The sequence below is a fragment of the Pinus tabuliformis genome, chromosome 6, assembly GCF_031772625.1.
Source record: "Pinus tabuliformis cultivar Carrire ecotype Pingquan chromosome 6, CPIR1, whole genome shotgun sequence".
Classification (NCBI taxonomy): domain Eukaryota; kingdom Viridiplantae; phylum Streptophyta; class Pinopsida; order Pinales; family Pinaceae; genus Pinus; species Pinus tabuliformis.
The window spans coordinates 1,878,787,061-1,878,809,910 of record NC_142292.1 but is presented as its reverse complement, the minus strand read 5'-3'; the positions used below and the strand labels follow the sequence as shown (position 1 = coordinate 1,878,809,910).

Below are 22,850 nucleotides of genomic sequence, written 5' to 3'. Positions count from 1 at the left end.
TAATGGAAACCAATGGCTATTAAAGGAGGTAAGGCATGTTCTAGATCTAAAGAAAAATCTGATTTCAATAGGGCAGTTAGGCGGTGAAGGTTGTGTGACAACTTTCACAAATAAAGCTTGGAAGGTCACTAAAGGAGCCCTGGTAATAGCAAAAGGCGAAAAGGTTGGTACATTGTATTTATGCAATGGTATTTCTAACTTTGTTAATGCTTTAACTTCCAAAGGAGCAGATGCAGCATTATGGCATCATAGGCTTGGACACATGAGTGAAAAGGGGATTAAGATTCTTCACTCAAGGAATTTGTTGTCGGGTTTGAAGAATGTTGATTTGGACTTCTGTGAGAATTGCATTTATGGAAAACAGAAGAGAGTCATATTTCTCAGAGTTGGGAAAGAAAAGAAGAACGAAAAATTAGAGCTTGTGCATACAGACGTATGGGGACCTGCTCAGGTATCATCTCTCGGTGGCTCTCATTATTATGTTACTTTTATTGATGATGCAATTAGAAAAACTTGGATTTATTGTATTAAGAATAAATCTGATGTATTTGATACTTTCAAGAAATGGAAAGCTCTGGTTGAGATTGAGACAGGAAAGAAATTGAAGTGTCTTAGATCAGACAATGGAGGTGAATATTGTAGCAAAGAGTTTGATAGGTACTGTTCAGAGCATGGAATTCACAGAGAGAAGACAATTCCAAGAACACCACAAGAAAATGGTGTGTCAGAAAGGATGAACAGAACAATCATGGAGCGTGCAAGGTGCATGAGATTGCATGCAGGATTGCCTTTACAGTTTTGGGCAGATGCTGTAGATATTTCTGTTTATCTAATAAACAGAGGGCCTTCAAGTTCCTTGGATGGTGGTGTTCCAGAGGAAGCATGGATAGGTAAAAAGGTAAACTACTCTATTTTAAAGCCTTTTGGTTGTGAGGCCTTTGTCCATATTGATAAAGAAAATAGAACAAAGCTTGAGGCAATGTCAAAGAAATGTACCTTTATTGGATATGGTGTTAATGATTTTGGTTATCGCTTATATGATTACGAAAATCACAAAATCATTAGGAGCAGAGATGTAATATTCAATGAAAAGGTCTTGTATAAGAATCAGTTGCATGAAAAGAAACAGGAAAAGGAAAACAAGGAGTACGCAGTTCTTGATGAAATCACTGAAAAAGTAAAGGTGCCTGAAAATAATAATAATCAACAACCACAACAACAACAACCACCACAACAACAATAGGCACCCCAAACACCTGAAAGTGGTGTTAGAAGATCTACCAGGATAAGTAGACCCCCTGAATGATACTCTCCTTCATTATATTATTTATTGTTGACTGATTCCGGTGAACCCGAATGTTATGAAGAAGCAATGTAGGTTGAAAGCAGGAAGAAGTGGGAGGTAGCCATGGAAGAAGAGATGGACTCCTTAATGCATAACCAGACTTGGGATTTAGTCAGGTTGCCTTTAGGAAAAACTACATTGAAGAATAAATGGGTTTACAGGCTGAAGGAAGAAGATGGAGGAAAACAGAGGTATAAAGCTAGACTTGTGGTGAAGGGGTTTGCACAGAAGAAAGGTATTGATTTTGATGAAATATTTTCTCTTGTTGTTAAAATGACTTCAATCAAAACTATTTTAAGTCTTGTAGCAGTTGAAGATTTGCATCTTGAGCAGTTAGATGTAAAGACAACCTTTCTCCATGGGGATTTGGAGGAAGATATATATATGCAGCAGCCACAAGGATATGAGGTGAAAGGGAAGGAGAAACTAGTGTGCAGGTTGAAGAAGAGCTTGTATGGCTTAAAACAGGCTCCAAGGCAGTGGTATCTAAAATTTGACAAGTTTATGTCTGAACAAGGTTATACTAAATGTCACTCTGATCATTGTGTTTATTTGAAAAAGCAAAATGATGGCAGCTATATTATATTTTTATTGTATGTAGATGACATGCTTTTTGCAGGATATAACATGCAGGAAATAAATGTGCTCAAAAGAAAATTGGCAAATTCATTTGCAATGAAGGATTTGGGAGCTGCAAAACAAATCCTTGGTATGAGAATAACTAGAGACAAAAAAAATCGTAAATTAACATTGTCTCAGAATGAGTACATACAAAAGGTGTTGAAAAGATTTAACATGCACAATGCAAAACCAGTTAGTACACCTTTCGCTAGCCATTTCAAACTTATCAAGGAAATGTGCCCAAAGACCCAAGAAGACATGGATTATATGTCTAAAGTTCCATATGCATCAGCAGTTGGAAGCTTAATGTATGCAATGGTCTGCATAAGGCCTGATATTGCACATGCAGTGGGAGTTGCAAGCAGGTACATGAACAATCCAGGAAAGGAACATTGGATGGCAGTGAAATGGATTCTCAGATATTTGAAAGGTACCACAAATCAAGCATTATGCTTTGGTGCTTCAAACATCTGCCTACAAGGATATGTTGATGCAGATATGGCAGGTGACAGAGATAACAGGAGGAGCACTAAAGGATATGTATTTACTGTTGGAGGAACAGCTGTCAGTTGGGTTTCAAAAATCCAAAGTGTTGTTGCACTTTCGACAACAGAAGCAGAGTATGTTGCTGCTACAGAGGCTAGTAAAGAAATGATTTGGTTACAAAGCTTTATGGGTGAATTGGGTAAGGAGCATGATATGGGCACATTATACAGTGATAGCCAAAGTGCCATTCATCTTGCAAAGAACTCAGCATTTCATTCCAGGACTAAACACATACAGCTCAAGTACCATTTCATACGATCAGTGTTGGAAGATGGAGAGTTGAAGCTGGAAAAGATACACACTAGCTAGAATCCTAACAAAAGTTGTAACCAGGGAGAAACTGAGAATATGCTCAGTTTCAGTTGGTCTTCAAGGATGATGATGAAGATGAGAAATAGCCAGGTCCAAACAGGAGTCATTGTCCAGCAAATGGAGCAGCGGTGGAGTTAATACAATCAATCTCCAAGTTCGAGATTGTTGGGTGTGGAGCCTGATTATCTTCTATATTCAAAGGTATCGCCACATAGGACCCAAGTTCGAAATGGGGGCGGCAACGCCGCCCGTAAAATATTCGTTGCAGGGGGGTCCGGGGGGGGGAGCTACGACCTTTGGGAGTCCCCCCTTGGCGGGGGGTTTCAGGGGCAGCGCCCCCAAAGCTAAAAACAACTGTAAAATTTCCTTGTAAAAGTATAGTAATTTCTAGTCAATCTGGGCCGTTCATTAGGCGGATGATCTGATGGTAGAACTTATTTTTGGTTTAGGGTTTTTTGCCCTAGAAGGAAACCCCTCTCTTTGTATGAGGGTATTGTATTTTAGGCTGTGTGATAGATGTGTATTGTGTGAGCGAGAAACAGAGAGGTGAGACTGTGAGAGAAAACAAAGGATATTACAACGGATTTGTTGTAGGTTGTGTCTCTTCATTTTGCTGGATAATAGAAAGGAAGGACTGGCTGTTCAGGGTGGACGTAGCCCAAACTGGGTGAACCACGTATATCTGTGTCTCTCTTGTTTTGTGCGTTTTCTGGGTTTATATTTCTGCAATATTTTATGTGTTCCATTGCTCTGTAATATATAATTTTCTAACAAACAAATAACAAGATTATATCCCAGAATTTCTCTATTAGACTTGAAAATAATATCACTTGAAAGTAATTATAAGTTGTTAATCAAGGTTGTCATTGATGTCAATATGGCATTGACTGAGATGTCAATATTCTTGAGATGCCTGGTTCCAGACAATGATGCCATGACTCTTGGTGGTCGGTTGACTAGGATAGCATGAATGAAGACGTCAAGTCATGAAGAAGTCAAACCACTAATGAGGGAATCTCTAATAAGTACTTGAATTAATGTTAGGTCCATATACTACTAGTGTAACCCCTTATTGTTATTAGTTTAACACCTTTATTATATTGTTATGCCCATGTAGTCCCCATAATGTTTTTATTGTGCCCCATAGAAACCCAATATTGTTATTATTGTTGCCCTTACATTATTATTGTTATGTCGACTTTGATTATATTATGACCCCTTAGACTCCTATATATAGAAAGGAGGTCTTGTCATTTGTATCATCTAAGAATTGTTCATTTGTGTAATGTAAATGAGGTTTCCCCCTCAAAGAGGCTTATTTCTAAGGTGTTGATCTATCTTTTCTATCTTTTTATGAGTTGGTTTTATAACATTTGGTATTAGAGCTTTGGATTCTAGGGTTTCACGACTTCAAACAGGTCATCGTGGAATTGTCACTATAACGTTTTTGCTACAAATTTTCAAAAGCTAAAAAAAAGCCCATTTGATAAGGAATTGGTCTGAACCTCGGTTCCGAATTTTAGATCTTGTCTCGCTATATATTCGTAGATATGATATAAGGAAGTTAGGGTTTTTGCAAGCTCTAGAATTTCATCTCAAACAGGTCATCGTGGATTTTTTGCCACAATATTTTTTCTACAAAGGTTTAGATTCTGAAATTAAAACCCATTTGAGCCAAAATATTGGTGAAGATTGGCTCTGAATATTAGATCTTGTCTTGCTATATGTTCGGAGATATAATCTGAGGAAGTTAGGGTTTTTGTAGACTCCTGAATTACATTCTAAACAGGTGACCTTGGGAAAATTGTCATAAATTTCTCTCTGAACAACAAATTGAAATTTCATAAAAAGTTACCGAAATAGGACAGACTGTAGCTTTTTGTGTATATTTTTCAGATTCGAAGGTCGAAACAGTGACACGTGGCATGTCATACAAGTTCTCTCTACTGAAACATTATATAAGTAGGTCATCTTAAGAGAATGGGCATAACTCTTTCTTGGAGAATAAAATTTTGATCAGACTTGCACGATTAAAAAGAGGACTCAAAGGGCTACTGCAAGATACAAGTTCAGAACTTGGAGATATGAATGTACAGAGTTACAATCATTTCAAGATCGAGCTCTAAAATCAAAAAAGGCAATATGATGAAGTATGATGGAAAAGATCCGGTAAATTGGATACTACAGATGGAGCAATATTTTGATTTACAAGAAGTGAAACTATTACGAAAGGTAGATATTGCATCTTCATATTTAGAACCAAATCATTTTTTATGGTATGAAGGGATTTGTTCTCGTAAACCATTTTTTACGTGGTCAATTTTCACGGAGAAAATAATAGCACATTATGAGGATACAAAGAGAAACACCTTCTTTAGCCAATTGATAAATCTCAAACAAAATGTTCAATGGCAGAGCACATTGAGGAATTTCAAAAATTGAATATAAGGGAAAATGATATTTCGGAGAAGCAGAGGATTGATGTCTCCATAGGGACTTTAAATTATAACATTCAACATGAGGTTCGTCTTTGGGAACTTGATTCATTGGAGAATGCATTCGGGTTGGCAAGAAAAGTGGAAAGAAAAATTATGGCAACAAGGAATTCTACCCCTCATAACTCTAAAGATGGAAGTGTTGTTTCTCCTAGCTTTCCAGAACCTACAAGGTTGACACCACAATAATTGGAAGAAAAAAGAGCAAAAGGGATTTGTTACAATTGTGATAACAAGTACATTAAAGGTCATAAGTGTGCTGAGAAGAAATTATTTTACATTGATTGTGAATAGGAGGAAGAAAAGGATCAAGAAATGTCAAAAGAAGAGGATATACACCAGGAACTAACCCTAGAGAAATAAAAATGAATCCGACCATATCTTGTAAAGCATTGGCAAGAATTACCACTCCTCAAACTCTTAAGATAGAAGGACATATCAAGAAGAAAAAGGTTCAATAAGTGAAAGATCACATCGAGAAGGAAGAAATGAATCCGACCATATCATGTAATGCATTAGCTAGAATTAACACTCCTCAAACTATCAAGATAGAAGGACATATCAAGAAGAAAAATGTTCAAGAAGTGAAAGATCACATCGAGCATCAAGAAATGAATCTGACCATATCTTGTAATGCATTGGAAGAAATTACCACTCCTCAAACTCAAGATAGAAGGACATATCAAGAAGAAAAACATTCAAGCAATGAAAGATCACATCAAGCATCAACAATAAGTTCTCCAACGTTTAAAGGATAATGCCACTTCGGTGCAGAATTGAATGAAACAACAACCATATCAACATCGCAGTGAAAGAAGTTTTGATGTAGGCGATTGGGCATTTTTACGGCTACATATAAAGCAAGTTATTTATGAGAAGGAAATGTTGGCAATACTACATGCACTTAAGAAATGGTGACCTTACCCAATGGGAAGACACTTCAAGGTAAAAAGGGATCATTATATTCTTAAATACTTTTTATAACAAAGATTATCTTTAGAAGAACAAAAAAAATGGGTCATAAATATGTTGGGTTATGACTTTGAAATCATCTACAAAAAAGGGAAGCAAAATGTTGTTGCAGATGCACTCTCAAGAAAGGATCAGGATATGGAAGCATTGTTTTGTGTTAGTTCTATTATCCAGCCAGATTGTATAAACAAAGCAAAGGATGAATGGAAGAAGGAAAAAGAAGTGTGGATACTCATTCAAAATTTGCAAAATATCCCAGTTGAAACAATATTGCCAGAACTTAACGAGGAAGGAAAAATCATATTGGAACCTGGAGAAGTCACAGAAACAAGAACCCAACATCTATGAAATCGATCAATTTCAAAGTATCTCATCAAGTGCAAGAACTTACCTGCTGAGGATTCCAGATTGGAGGACAAGAATTTTATCAGAAGCATCAAGAACTACTCAAGCATTGAGGACAATAATATTTGAAGGAGAGGGGCATGTTAGGTCCCAATACTACAAGTGTAACCCCTTATTGTTATTAGTACAACCCCCTAATATATTGTTGTGCCCATGTAGTCCCCATATTGTTATTATTGTACCCCATAGAAACCCACTATTTTTATTATTGTTCCCTTACATTATTATTGTTATGTCGACTCTGATTATATTATGACCCCTTAGACTTCTATATATAGAAATTAGGTCTTGTCATTTGTATCATCCAAGAATTGTTCATTTGTGTAATGTAGAGGAGGTTTCCCCATCGAAGAGGCTGAATTCTAAGGCATTGATCTATCTTTTCTATATTTTTGTGAGCTCGTTTCATAACAATTAACTATGATGTTACCAAGGGCCAATCATGTGCTTTGATTAATGATCTAGATCCTAAGTGCCAATATACAACCTTGTGATGTGAAGGATTATACTTGAGGAAGCCATACTTTTGATGATGGCATACTCTTGAATGACCACACTTAATGATGGTACTTAATGAAGGTTGGAAGATTAGATGATGGCATGGAAGATCTCATTTGATGGTTGGAAGACTACCTTACTATCCTAGAACTCTCCTAATGATGAAGTTTCCTATGTCATTTCACTACACTAGTACATGATGACACTATGACATATCAAGATGACATGGATGAAGCATATCACGATGACATTATGACCCTAAATACTAATGTCTACTTGTTTTTATAAATCCAAAACATTATTAAAACAAACATAATCCTTATCAACAGATAATCTTTTGAAACAATATAAAAAATTCCTTATTAACAAATGGCTTTGTTTAATGGCATACATATGACCATACATGGCAGACATAATGTATAATGTAGGAAGCATGGTTCTCTATGACCATACATGATAGACAAAATGTATAATGCAAACATATGGTGTTATACATCAATCACATGGCAGACAAGGCCTTTTCCATAGTACTTATATGATTCATTGTTCACATGGATGACAAGGTCTTATATATCCATGTTTCACATGGCAGACAAGGTCTTATATATCCGTGTTTCACATGGAAGACAAGGTTCTATATTATCCATCACATGGCAGATAGATGTAATGCATACATCACAGGGGAGAAAAATAAAAATAAAAAGGTTATAATATCCTAAAGATATGTTGGCCACTAAAAATATGTTTGTTGGCTCTCCTTCATACATAACTGTTGGACACATAATCCTCTAAGGGTTGGTGTGGAAGCCGAATAGACTAAGGAAGTCCAAGATACCTTGGGATGTGGAACCCAATGGTCACACCATGTACTATAAATGTATATCATTTGTTAATAATAGAGGTACTCTCATGTTTATCTTTAATATTTTGTTGCTGCCATGTGTGTGTTTAACATGGTATCAGAGCGGGCAATCTCCTGCCCTGCTCAAGTATGAGCCACTTGTTTATGTGAGCTTGTTGTTCTATGGCCTTTCTATACATATCAGTCCTGTACCTCTGTTCTAGACTGCCATCTTTGTAAAATCTCTATTGTCAAATGAGCTGGTCAAGAATTAAACGTTATACCATACACTGAATTTCGTGAACCGCCTTAATATGCTTTCCAGAATCTATCTGCACCGGTCAGAGCGTAGGTCTCAAATTAGTTTTATATAGAGTAACTCCTATGACATTTCTATTCCTGGTATATACGTTCTTTCTCTGTGCGTTAATTGAAGTTCAAGGTTTATATGCTAAGTTATAGTGTTACTCCTGCAGTAAATTTCGGTTGTATTTATATATCCGTTGAGATTATTGTGAGCACTATATCATCTGGTTCATAGTTGGTTCATAGCTACTCCAATCTGAGTTTGGTTTGGAATCGACTAGTGGTCTCATAAAATTTAGGGCTTTGCTATCTAAGCCTATCTGTCTATTACCTCTAAGGCAACCTTGAATTTTTCCTCTGGTAATGGCAAGCATTCCTTTTGAATACGGAAGCGTACCTACGCTAGAAAAGGCATCTTCAAAGTCTTGAATACTTGTCTGGTTCACTGTTCTATTCTATTTCGATTCATTCCAATTCCAATTCCAATGGCAGACGTGAATCACTAGCCATGCATTATAAGCAGAAACTCTAGTACATCATTGTTGTGTGTTTGAAGGTTAGTCCATTCAAATTCGACTGAGAATTTTATTCTCTACACATTGTATTGAATGTTTGTGTTGACACATTGACCATAGCCCCAACTCGAACATCAAGTCGCTGCCTGGAGGTGTTGTGCAAGAAGGGCGTTTGTGTGAACCAACGACAGTCATCCTCAACCTATGCATTGTCAGCTCCGTTGAAGCGAACCGCCATTTGTGGCTCTCCAAACCACTTGTCTAAACTGTGATTTGGTGTTGTGTGTTAGACTTGACTTGTGGTGTTCCCTTTCGGGCCTGATTATATCATTGCTTGCTCCTTCGTGGTAGTTCACACTCTGGTCCCTACCAATTCAATTCACACTCCGGTATCAAAGCTCCTCCATACCACGACTCCAATATAAACTGGTGGAAGTGTTAAATTTATAGCAGAACAGAGGAAAACCCGACAATTTTTAGTCAAAAGGGGAGCAACAGTCATCCGATCAATAGATAGAAAGATGTAACGGTCATCGCTTGGAAAAGGCGCGCGGAAGATAACCAACGAAAAAGGTGGTCTTCGCACAGGAAATGGCATTTCGAGGGCATAAAAAGTGGTAAGCGATAATCTCATGAGTCCACTCGATTCCACTCACCATTTGACATGTAGCCACTAGAGGAGAGAGAAAAACTGCCCATTTCGAACGCATAATTGTCACACAAGTTTTCCTTCCGAAATCGCCAAAGATCGTCGGATCCTGTGAGTGAAAATCTACAACAGAGGATGGTCGTGCAAGTTTTATTGATCGCGGAAAGGATATCAACTATTAGATCGTGGGGTTGAAATCTATGGTGAAGAATGAACCCGATAAAGTTAAACCTCAAGAACTGTGTGAAAGTCGTGGATTGGTGAAAAGGTGAGTTTACGTGTATTCCGCTATTGGTTGATTGACTGGGTTCTTTGGGTATTAAAATGCATAGTCCTTGTACGTGGTGCTCTGTGGTATTCATATACAAAGAACACCAATATACATTATACCTTCGTGGTCTCTACTTCAAACTTTTGGTATCCATTGAACGCTGCTCCGTCCATCAAGTCTACGAAGGCTGCTAAACCAGCTACCCCAGCAAAGAAGCCAGCTGCAAAGAAGGCTGCTCCAGGTTATATACATTAATGTTCTCCAGATATATACGCTATTGATAAGTTGAACATTGTTGGTATAACGTAGTTTGTAGAGATAGTATAACGTTGTCCATTGTATTGTTTCAACTACATTTCCATCATAATAACGTTGTCTGACATGATATAACACCTAAAGGCCAACAGGGTTGACAAGTGGAAGTGAAATCTTTGAAGTTTCTTAACATTGGCATGAGGATTTTGATGTTGAGCGTTAAGCATTGCATAAGGCAATCCCCTTGGTGTTGTATTATTCAAAATTGAGTGGGGACTATTGAAATTCCACAGCCTGGAACTATTGTATGCTGCTTTGAATGCATTGAAGGCTATTGTGCACAGGTGTTATATGGTGTATGGTAGATGAAATATAGAAGCTAATCTCATTTCTGTTGGGGTCTTGTTATTGCTGGAAAAGAAGAGCCTATGGGTTGCAAAATTGTCAAGTTGGAAATTCTGTTAAGGCAACAATATTGGGCTTGCTGCGTAGAAATTGAGGCACAAGACAATATGAAGTGAGAACATGAGTAGACATCAGTGCAAATTATTTTTTGTTGGAAAATTAATTTTCTAAAACCACTATTATTTTTACAAGTGAATTTTTGGTCTGATTGTTTGGAAAATGGATAAAATTGGTGAAGTATTAGAGTTGTTAAATACTGTAATACACTCCATAGTTCATGATACAGTGAAAATCAGCAAGAACACTCTTTGTGATATTAAAACCTATCTGCAGTATACACAAGACAAGATAGAATTTTTGGAGCTTGAATCTCAGCTACAGCAAGAAGAATTAAAACAGAGGAGTCATCATTCTGAACCTATTTCTGTTCAGAACAATGAAACAGACTCCCATAAGCAGCAAGTTGATTCAGATACAGTGCCCAATAAAGCAGCAAGGTTACATGCAGATGCAGAAATTCAGTCTGCATTTCCCAAGCCCATCATCAGACCTTGGGAAGAACTTGTCCACAACAAGCACAAAATAGGTCTTGGATATGACAAGGAGGTTTCCTTTCATATTCTAGATTACTCAAAGCCCATCCAGTTTCAGAGTGTTGGATTTCTTCATGACAATTCACCTTCAGCTGTTCTAGGTTCTGCCCCTCTTCCACAACAATAGATTGTGAAATGCCAAGACTGTGACCGAGTTCGCCATCTGAAAGATCATTGTTTTGATCTTCATACATGTAAGCACTGTCATAAAACCAGTCATTCTTAAAACAGATGCTTCAGAACAAACCTCTTGCAAAAACAAAGATTCATCTTGGATGGATCTCTTCTTGGCAATGGGCATCAACAACTAAGAAGATATTTCAGTCATATGTCTGAACTTGTTCTAGAGCATTCAACAGTTTTGTGGTTGAGTTTTCTCCATCATCTCACCTTGTATCTGATAGGGGGAAATGATGGTCATGTACAAGCTTCAAAGCCACATCAAGCGAGCCTAAGCCACAACCTGCCATACCAGATTCAAAGTTGTAGCCAGAGACAAAGATGCCCCTGAGCATGCCTTCAGTTTGTGACACCTATTCAAAGAATTGGGGACACTTCCTCTAGTAGAAGACTTCATCTTCTTACTAGTTTTGGAAGAGTTCCAGGACTTTCATTAAGCATTCCAGAGTTTTTGGTAATCCTTAAACCATCATAGGTTGAGACTAACCTTTTCAGGTTTAAGTTCTCCCTTTTATGCGGGGTGAGACCTCCCTTTCATGGTTGAAGGTTTCCCTCTTAAAAACATCAGAAGAACTTCCTCTAGCAGAAGACTTGAGCTTCATGCCAGACTTGGAAGAGTTCTGGGAATTGCACTAAGCGTTCCAGTGTTGGTGGTCATCCTTAAACCACCACCCTTTATACCAACATTTCAGAGAGCACATTCAACCTAGTGCTGGCATGCATTTTTTCATGTTTTGTATTATAGCTCTTTTCTTGGACTCATTCATAACCCTTCAGATTAAGGGGGGGAATGTTGGACACCTAATCCTCTAAGGGTTGGTGTGGAAGCCGAATAGATTAAGGAAGTCCAAGAGACATTGGGATGTGGAACCCAACGGTCACACCATGTACTATAAATGTATATCATTTGTTAATAATAGAGGTACTCTCCTATTTATCTTTAATATTCTGTTGCTGCCATGTGTGTGTTCAATAATAACAATTTGACTCATAAAAAGGTATATAGACATGTTTGTGCTCCTCACTCTAAAAGTAGATATCTCACTGAAATAGTGACATAATTTGGATTTGAAAACAAGGATATGAAGGTTAATATTTTAAGTGCAAACTACATCATTGTTTTGCAAAGAATCTGAAGCTTGAAGCCACCTATAGTAGCCCAAGACATTGCTAACAAAATTCAGATATGAGAGTTCATTTGGAATAGTTTCGGATCTATGATTTTGGCCTTGTGTAAAGGAGCTTTATGTCTGTTTTTTTGACCCTGTGGAAGCTCTGTGGATAGACCCCCATTTGGGTAGAAGATGCCCTAGTCTTGTGGAGATTAATCACTCAGATTTGTGGAAACTAACCTCGACCTATATAGAACGTATTCTTTACATATAAATAGAAGTTTGTAATTTCAGATTTTTAAAAAGAAGTGTCATTGTCCTGTAACTTGGCCCTGTGGAGTAAGAATTTAAATATACAGTTCATTATAACCTTGGTTGACGTATTGAACATCTTGTTGAGTGCAAATTGAAGAGGAATTGTTGCAGCAAGCTTAGTTCAAGCATTGAAGCAATATTTTGGAGATGTATTGAAGCATCCTTGAAGCAATAATGTTTAGGTATATTAAAGGATTATTAGAAGAATTATTTGGTTTACACTTTGAGGATTAGTCCAGTTCATTGTAGACACATTGAATTATTGTGAACACTATTTAATACCATGATACAATGCTGATGTAATCATGAGGTGACCTTGGAGAATTGTGTTTTGGGTACCATGAAGAATAGTGAAGACACCTTCATGTGAAGATCAATGTTTTCATTGATGATGTTACGTGGAGACTAAGTGAAGGGATAGTTGAAGATTGACAAGGCTCACTAAAGAAGACATTGGGAGCCATGAAGTATAACCAAATATATCTTAATGAAGTAAAGCAAGGGTTGCAGTCTTGAAACGACATGTTTGATTCCTTGGGGGATAGGGTTGGAGCCCTAAAGGATCAGAGTCTTCAAGAAACTAGGTTGGAGCTTGAACTGGATATAGGGTTGGAGCCCTTGGAGTTGGTGCATCATAATTGACAAGGTTGGAGCCTTGAAATTCCAAGTTGGTGCTTGGCAAATACATGTTGGAGCCTCAGAGATTGAAGATCAATTTCTTCATGTAAGGGTTGGAGCCCTACATGTAGTGTACTTTATTTATTGAAGAAATTAATAAAAGCATTTACTCTTATTGTTCATTTTGTGTTCTAAATATAAGTGATCTAATGGTTAAAAGTAACAATTGAAAAATAATATTGATTCACACCCCCCGGTCAGTATTTCCAACAATTGGTATCAGAACCAATACCTTCACTGAAATCTTAGCAGCTTGAATGTTGATCCTTAGAACACAAATGGAACAGCCAAGGAAGAAAGCCTCAAATCCTCCTAAAGATGTCTCTTCCTCAACCATGCAAACTGAAGACAATCAAATTGAGAATGTTCCCGTGTTCAATAGAAACTTTGATGTATGGAAGGTAATAATGAGAAATTTCTTAATGTCTCAAGGTGTTGGAGTATGGGAATCAATGATTACTGATATAATGATGGACGATGAATCCAAGGAGTACAATACAAGAGAAATGAAGACAATTTTGAATGGGCTACCAAATTTTATAAAGTTCAATTTGGAAAAATGTTTCTCAACAAAATATATATGGGACAAACTTCATGACCTTCACTCAAAAGGAGCATTGACCATGACCACTAGTCAAGAAAATGATGGAAAGAAAGAAGGAAATCCAGAACCCATCAACGAAGCTGAAAATAAGAATGATTACATGAAGGCTAAAGAAGACCTAGAAGAAGAATAAAACAAATAAGACTTTGAAGAAAATATCATGACTAAACTTATAACTTCCAAGGAAGAGATTAATAGTTTGAAAAAGGAAAATGAGGCACTTAAGAAGAAAGTGCAAAATGGTGACCAGGACAAGACAAGGAATGAAGTTGAACTTTCCAAGATTCAAGTACAAGAAATAGATGAGGAGCTCACCAAACTTAAGGAGGAATTTCTACAAAACAAAAGAAAGCATCATGAAGAAGTCTAGCCATGAAAAATCAGTTGGATAAGGCAAAGAAAAGGGAAGAAACTTTTTCAAGCCACCTTGAACAAAGAGTCAAGAGTTTAAATAAACTTGAAGAAGAGATTGGTCAATACAAGGAAGAGGCCTCCTACCTTAGATCTCAACTAGAAGACGCAAGGAAACAAGCACAAGGAGCTGAGAAGGTGATGGAAGCTTTGGCATTCGTAGAAGGACAAGTTGATGAATCTGAAAAGGAGAGAAACACCATGATGTGCCAACTAGAAGAAAAGGATGATGACATAAACAAGTTAAGATTTGAAATCACTTCTCTTAAGGCCCAATCATGTGGCAACCAATATGAGGGAAGAAATGGATAGCATTCTATCAAAGAGGGAAGAAGAAGGCAAGAAAATGAAGGAAGAAATTATCTTTCTTATAAAGAAAGTCAATTTGCTAAATAAGAACTTGAAAATTTCTCAAACCCTAGATGATATCCTAAGTCACCAAAGGCCCCCCCTTGATAAATCAAGTCTTTGCTATGAAGGTGAATCCTAAAGCAAGTATAATAATGCTTCAAACAACAAGGATGTGAGGAAGCCAAAAAGAAATGTTGATGCTCCCAGTTCCAGGAAAGGCAAGGAGAAGAGTCAAGACAACTATGGAAGAAATCCTACTCTAAGGAGACTTGTAGATGGTGTCAAGAATACAAAAGGAAATGAATATCATCAAAGAATTCCAAGGCAAAAGGACTTTAGAAGTAAATCAAGGAAATCTTCATCTCCTAGGTACCAACGTATATTTCTTGGTTATTTCTATTATTGTACAAATTTTGGGTACATGGCAAAAGATTGTAGGGAATATCACAAACACAAATATAATGGTCCCCTTCAATCTTCTAGAAGGAAAATTTCAAGAATTTATAATACTCCCTCATTCATGAACAAGATGTAATGCTTCAATTTCCATAGAATTGGACATATGGCTCGTGATTGTAACTTGACTTGGGTTCCTAAACACGATAGAACCATGACAACCAAGCCATAGAATAAAGTTACAAAAGTATGGAGAAGGAAGCAAATTGGATTTGAAAGTCTCTTGGACACTCCAGCCAAGAACACATGTTGTTTATTTGATGAATACATCCTTGACAGATGTGATATCCCAAGTGTTTGATGATAAGAGGAGACCCTGCATAACGTTAGGGGGATTTCTTGATCATTCTTGTATAAAGAAGCTAGAAGTGTTTATGTAGGCAGGGGGAGTTGGTTAATCACATGAAGAAATGAAAATATTCCTATCATTGACCATATTGCTAGATAAAAGAGCACCATGACAGGGGGAGTAACATACCTATGAAGAACTACTATTCATGAAGAAAAGAAGCAACTCCACAGGAGGAGTACTTAGGCACCCCATTTTACATTGATGTCAAAGGGGGAGAGAATGTGGGAAGGACAAGAATATTGCCATTAATGACAAAGGGGGAGATTTTTAATCAACGTTGTCATTGATGAAAATATGGCATTGACTGAGATGTCAATATAGTTGAGATGCTTGGTTCTAGACAATGATGCCATGATGCTTAGTGGTTGGTTGACTAGGAAAACATAAATGAAAATGTCAAGTCACAAAGAAGTCAAACCACTAATGAAGGAAGCCCTAATAAGTACTTGAATTAACTATGATGTTGCCAAGTGCCAATCATTTGCCTTGATTGATGATCTAGATCCTAAGTGCCAATATACAACCTCGTGATGTGAAGGATTATACTCGATGAAGCCATATTTTTGATGATGTCATACTCTTGAATGACCACACTTAATGATGGTACTTAATGAAGGTTGGAAGATTAGATGATGACATGGAAGATCTCATTTGATGGTTGGAAGACTATCTTACTATCTTAGAACTCTCCTAATGAGGAAGTTGTCTATGTCATATCACTACCCTAGTACATGATGACACTATGACATATCAATATGACATGGATGAAGCATATCATGAGGAAATTATGACCGTAAATACTAATGTCTACTTGTTTTTATAAATTCCAAACATTTAAAAAAAAACATAATCCTTGGCAAAAAATATGTTTTGAAACAATATCAAAAATTCGTTATTAACAAATGGTTTTGTTTAAAGGTAGACAAACATGGCATACATATGACCATACATGGAAAACATAATGTAGGAAGCATTGTTCCCTATGACCATACATCATAGACATAATGTATAATGCAACAACATGGTGTTAGACATCACTCACATGGTAGACATGGCCTTTTCCATAGTTCTTATATGATTCATCTTTCACATGGAAGATAAGGTCTTATTTATCCATGTTTCACATGGCAGACAAGGTCCTATATTATCCATCACATCGAAGATAGATGTAATCCATACATCACATGGCAGAAAGAAATAAATAAATAAATAAATAAATAAAATAAAATAAAATAAAAATTGTTATAATATCCTAAAGATATGTCAGCTACTACAAATATGATTTTCAACTCTCCTTCATACATAACAATTCGACTCATAAAAAGGTATATATATATATGTTTGTGCTCCTCGCTCTAAAAGTAGATATCTCGGTGAAACAGTGACATAATTTGGATCCAGAAATAGGGATACGGAGGTTAATATTTTAAGTGAAAACTACATCATTCTTTTGCAAAGAATCTAAAGCTCGAAGCCACCTATATCATCCCGAGATAGTGATAGTAGAATTCAGATATGAGAGTTCATTTGGAATAGTTTTAGATCTGTGATTTCAGCCCTATGTAAAGGAGGTTTAGGTCTATTTTTTTGGCCCTGTGGAAGATCTTTGGACAGACCTCCATTTTGGGCTGAAGATACCTCAGTCATGTGGAGATTAATCACTCAGATCTATGGAAACTAACCTCAGCCTGTATAGAACATCTTCTTTACATATAAACAAAAGTTTGTAAGTTCAGATTTGTAAAAAGAAGTGCCATTTTCTTGTGCCTCGTCCCTGTGGAGTAAGAATTCAGATCTACAGTTCATTATCACCTTGGTTCACTAAATGAAAATCGTGTTGAGGACAAAATGAAGAGGAATTGTTGCAACAATATTGGTTGAAGTATTGAAAGAATCTTTTGGATACGTATTGAAGCATCCTTGAAGAAGGAGTGTTAAGGTATATTAAAGAATTCTTAGAATAATTATTTGGTGTAAACTTTGAGGCTTAGTATAGTTCATTGTAGGCACACTCAATTTTTGTGAAGACTATTGAAGACCTTGATACAATGTTGATGTCATCATGAGGTGACCTTGGAGAATTGTGTTTTGGGTACCATGAAGAACATTGGAGACACCTTCATGTGAAGATCAAGGTTGTCATTGATAACATGATGTTGACACTAATTTAAGGGATAACTGAAGATCGACAGGGCTCATTGAAGAAGACATTGGGAGCCGTGAAGTATAACCAAATATATCTTAATGAAGTATAGAAAGGGTTGGAGCCCAGGAGGTTGGTGCCTTGGAAGATAAGGTTGGAGCACTAGAGGATCAAAGTCCTCAAGAAACCAGGTCGGAGCTTGAACTGGATATAGGGTTGGAGCGTTTGGGGTTGGTGCCTCATAATTGACAAGGTTGGAGCCTTTGGGGTTGGTGCCTCATAATTGACAAGGTTGGAGCCTTGGAAGTCCAATTTGGTGCTTGGAAAATATAGGTTGGAGCCTAGGAGATTGAAGATCGGTGTCTTCATCTAAGGGTTGGAGCCCTATGTGTAGTGTACTTGATTTTTTAAAGAACTTAATAGAAGCATTTATTCTTATTGTTCATTTTGTGTTCTAAATATAATTGATCTAATTGGTAAAAGTAGAAATTGAAAAGGAATACTGATTCAAACCCCCCTCTCCCCCAAACCCCCCCCCCCCCCCCCCCCCCCCCTCTCCCTCCCTCCCACCCTTAGTATTTCCAACAAGAGAAAAACATGAACTAATGTCCTCTAGAATCAGACCTTCAAGATGATTTCCAACAAGGTTTATGTCCAAACAAAATACAACCTAGTATTGTTAAAAGCTTGGAGAAAGAATCCATAAGGGTGAATGATTGATGTGTACTTTTTAACTAGATTTGAATGTGCTTTTACCATGAAGACATAAACCTAAAATTTGAATAGTTGTTCCAACTTCCCCAGCTTAGGTGGAATCTGCCCCATAAGAAAATTGTCATTTGGCTACCTGCATTTCAATGTACGTGTCACTACCAATGGACTTGTCACTACCAATGGGGATTTTCTTATCATTCAAATCCAGTTTCTAATTTTTTACATATGTGACTTAAGGTTTTTACAAGTAGCTTATCATTGTCATTCCCCAATTCTGGTGGAATAGATCCTATGATATTATTATTGCACAAATACTTGAGGAGTAAAAAGAAAAGTGTAGCAAAATAAATTTCTTGAAATTTGAAAATGAATGAAAGTTATAGTCAAGATGTAGGGAACCAAAGGGTATAATTTAAGCATTTAAGTATGCTAGCAACTTACAAATTACCATTGTAAGTCAAATTTCCTAGGATGGGAGAAATTCTTCTGGTAAAATGATTATCACTGAAATCCCTATAACAAAGATACTAAAGTATAGACCAAAATTATATAGTCAAATCTCTGATAAGGATCACAAAGCATTGATCAATGAAATAACGAATATGAATTGACTATGCGTAAGAAATGTATTGCCAAGGTCCAAAAACATTATGGGTTTTAATTGATCTAAGATTGCATGAATTTTATTGGATGAGCCTACACTTTCAATCAAATTGCAAGAAAAATGTGCAGAAGTTGAGATTTAACAAATAGTTTACTTATAGAAGCCTGCCTGAGACCAATCATTTATGGAATCCTTCTTGTCAATTTATTTCCTTGTAGTGACCTAGGGAAACAAATTCCAAATTAGGCTATGACAACAAAAACAAGAAATTTAATGCCATTCCTTGGATGGTACATATCATGCAACTAACTATATGCTTAGCCAACCTACATGATGTCATATCCCTCCCTATTTAACGATCTTTTTTATACTTACTCTCTTTCACTAACATAATATACGATAGACAAAAGATGGATCATTGATGGTATAAGACACTGGAACGTATCTTAGCTCTATAAAATCTTATACTTACAAAATATCCACTTGTAGAAACCCAATGTTGAAGGGGATCCCTCCTGTGAATTGATTGTATGACAAGTCCTTGATAATAACACCAATAGAATAAGTCTTAAATATGCATCACAAAAGACATGCATCAAAACATATATTTCAACCCATTAGGCCATTTATAACTCAGTTGGGAAAAATAATAAAAACATACAAAATCTCAAAGCTTGTTCAGTTTCCAATATTGAAAGGAATAATACTTGTCAAGTTGTTGCTTCACACATCACTGCGTGACAAGGATCATAATGTTAAAGATAAAAAACATTTTAGCTGCACCCTTTTTTACATTAGTAGATGGTGACCCATAAAATTTCATGTATATTCCACTGGACAATTCATCACAACAAATTTGCTAATATTATATTAAAAGGTTGAGATTCCACATTATTATAGTTTTATTAAACTTGAAGATTTGTATATTTAACTATAATTATTTCATGCATGCAAATGGGAATTATGAAAAAAGGTAGATAACAACAAAATAATCTCACACACCCACATAACATATAAGATATCTTCTCTCAGAAACCCTTTCGAGTGAAAATCCTGCTGGAAGGTGAGGCTACTTCACTCTCTTTCTCTGTCTAGAAATATGGTTGCAGGTACAAAGAAGTAATTTCGATGGCTTTTGGGATGCTAAATTGCACAAATCCTCTCTCTGTGCTCTACCTCCTATCTCTCTTGGCTATCTTTGCTCATCTATGGAACAAAATTCTCTTGAAAGAATGGAATGCCTCTACCTCTTAGTGGCCCAGTTATAATACATCTCGATAACCTATTAGTGGTTAATTTTGACTACATCAAATATTAACTAGAGTTACAATATATAATATTCTAGAGTCTTTTACATCATAATCACATGGATATGCCCTTTTCGATCAATAATAAGGGTTGATGCGGCATCTTTTTGAACTATAGGTGTGAAAACAGGAAGGTCAACTTCTGAGTGGCATAACTTTTGCATAGATATTCTGATTGACGTGATTCTTACATCATTGGAAATATCTCTAGGTGTAGAATAGCTTCAAATGGTGAAATCCTAAAGAAGAAAAGTTTTACCACCAAAAATTCATTCTCCTGGAGGGTTTCAGACCCAATTTTTCTAAATTGGGTCTCGCCGATAGAAACGATCCTGTGAGATGATTCCTCCATTTTCTCCACTCAAAATACATTGAGATGGATGAAAAATAATATAATGATCCAATCTGGATCAAACTGGCTAAAAGTAGAGAGTAGGAACAACAATTGCAAAATGCATCTATAAATTATTGATAAACATTTCAATTGGTTGTAAATTGTTGAAAATATATTTTTCTAAATCTCTTGATGAAGATGTGGATCTCCTTCGGTTAATACCTCTAAAAGAAGTGATCTCATCAAATACAGTGGAATACAATGACTTTCGGAAAAAATCTATCTCCACTGATGTTTCCGAGGCATATGCCAACCTTCTAGAACCAGTAGTAGAGATATGGGTCCGTATATTAAATGGGTTTCTATGTGAGGACTTTGTTAGTAATGCAATAAGGGATACAACTACCAAATGTGAAATAATATGGAATGAAAAACAACTATTTGACATAGTGTTGAACGAGATGTCTTCTCGTACACATTAATGGATATACACGAAAAAGGAAATTTAAAGGAGGCACAAGATTTGTTTTTTCCATAATGTTGGAGAGAGACATCGTTTAGGAAATGTTACAGTTGACGGTTACGCCATGTGTTTAAAAAAATGTTCAGATGAAATGTTCTCATGGTCCACTACAAGCTCAGATTATCCTATCTAATTCACTTCTCTCTTGCAAGCCTGCACAGACATGAAATCCTTGAATAAATCTTATGCCCTCTTGGCTATATGCATATAAGATCAAGTTACGTGTCTTGAAATGAGGCTAGTGAGCCTCTACGCCTGCCTTTGCAAATTAGAGAACGCAAATTAGATTTTGTGTTCACCGCCGTTTTTCAATTAAAATGTTTCGACTTTGCTTCTTCATCCATTACTCAACATGTTAAGTAACTGTGAGAGGATGGAAGATAATTGACGTTGCTGCACACGATGAGATGAAGAGAATTAAAAAAAAACTAGGTGAAAGAGGCAACAGAGACACAAATATACCAGAAGACTTCATTAGACAAATTAAATTAAATTTTGATCTAATTTTAAAAAATATCTATTTCCATTTCCCTAGGCGATATAATTGGTTAGGTATTCCATTTATCTAATGATGTAATTCATCGAGGGTTTTTAAATATATTTTCCATCTTAATTCATTAATTATTTGTGAGATTAGATGGTGCGTGATTAATTGAATTTGGAACTCTCAAATCCAAGATTTATCAACTGTCGAGGACAATTAATGGAGATTGGTATTTTGGAAACCTGGTATAGCGATTCTCGCAGGAACTATGGTTCTACTCCAAACAATCCCATATCGTTAGCTTTTTCCAAGGATAAACTTCTAAAATATTCGAATGAAGAACACATCTTGGAGATCAATATCGACAAGCTCACAAAAATTGATTTCGCTCCTCTAACTGAAGTATTTTCGCTCGTAAATCTATTAGAAGTAGATGCAGTTGATATAATTCATACCTCATGATGTATTATTGTCAATGGTATGAATTTTATCCATTATATTGGCCCTAAAATACGATCAGTTGATTTAAAATATGTTTCTATTGGAAAATATTCTCTTAGGGATCTTTTGGAAAGAGGCTTGTCATGCCAGATTTTAAACTTGAGATCCTGTCATACCAGGAAACTAAACATGACAAGACAATTTTTGGTGCTTCACACACTGAATATTAACTTCAATGTTTATATAATTAGCCTACCTAAAAGCTTCTTTAGTTCTTTGCCAAACTTGAGAAGGTTTTCTATGTGTGGAACTAGAATTACAAATTCTTGGACAATAGTGGTTGTATTATCAATACTTCCCTCATTATAAAAGGTTCATTTTTATAATTGCTTGTGTTGTAATGGCATAGGGTAGTGTTCACTATCTTCAACTAAAAATACTAACTCTTTTGATCATAAAATTCTTTCTTTAAATAAATCCTGTAAGGATTGGTGCATGGAATGGTCTTGTATTTATCATGAAAATGTTAGCTTCCTGGATTCAAAGTCCTCAGAAATAGATGTAGAGGCTTTTCCTCAGATAATAATAGATGATGAATCGATTATGCACCATCGTTTAGTTCATAGTTCTGGTGAATATTCTTGAAATGAAAGTGTTGGTGAATTACAATTCCATTTGAGAGAGTCAATCCATTTAGAGGACAATCTTGCATATATTCAACAAACAAATTTTCTGGGAAATATGACAAGGGGAAATGGAATCACAGACATGGACTTCAATGATGCTATTACCTTAGTGCAATAATTTGTGCA

At 36.3% G+C, this 22,850-nt stretch overlaps 1 pseudogene; it reads left to right on the top strand.

The window, feature by feature from the left end:
• The first annotated feature begins 21,816 nt into the window (after nucleotides 1–21,816).
• Nucleotides 21,817–22,407, top strand: LOC149266678 (protein DWD HYPERSENSITIVE TO UV-B 1-like; annotated as a pseudogene).
• Nucleotides 22,408–22,850: the final 443 nt, after the last annotated feature.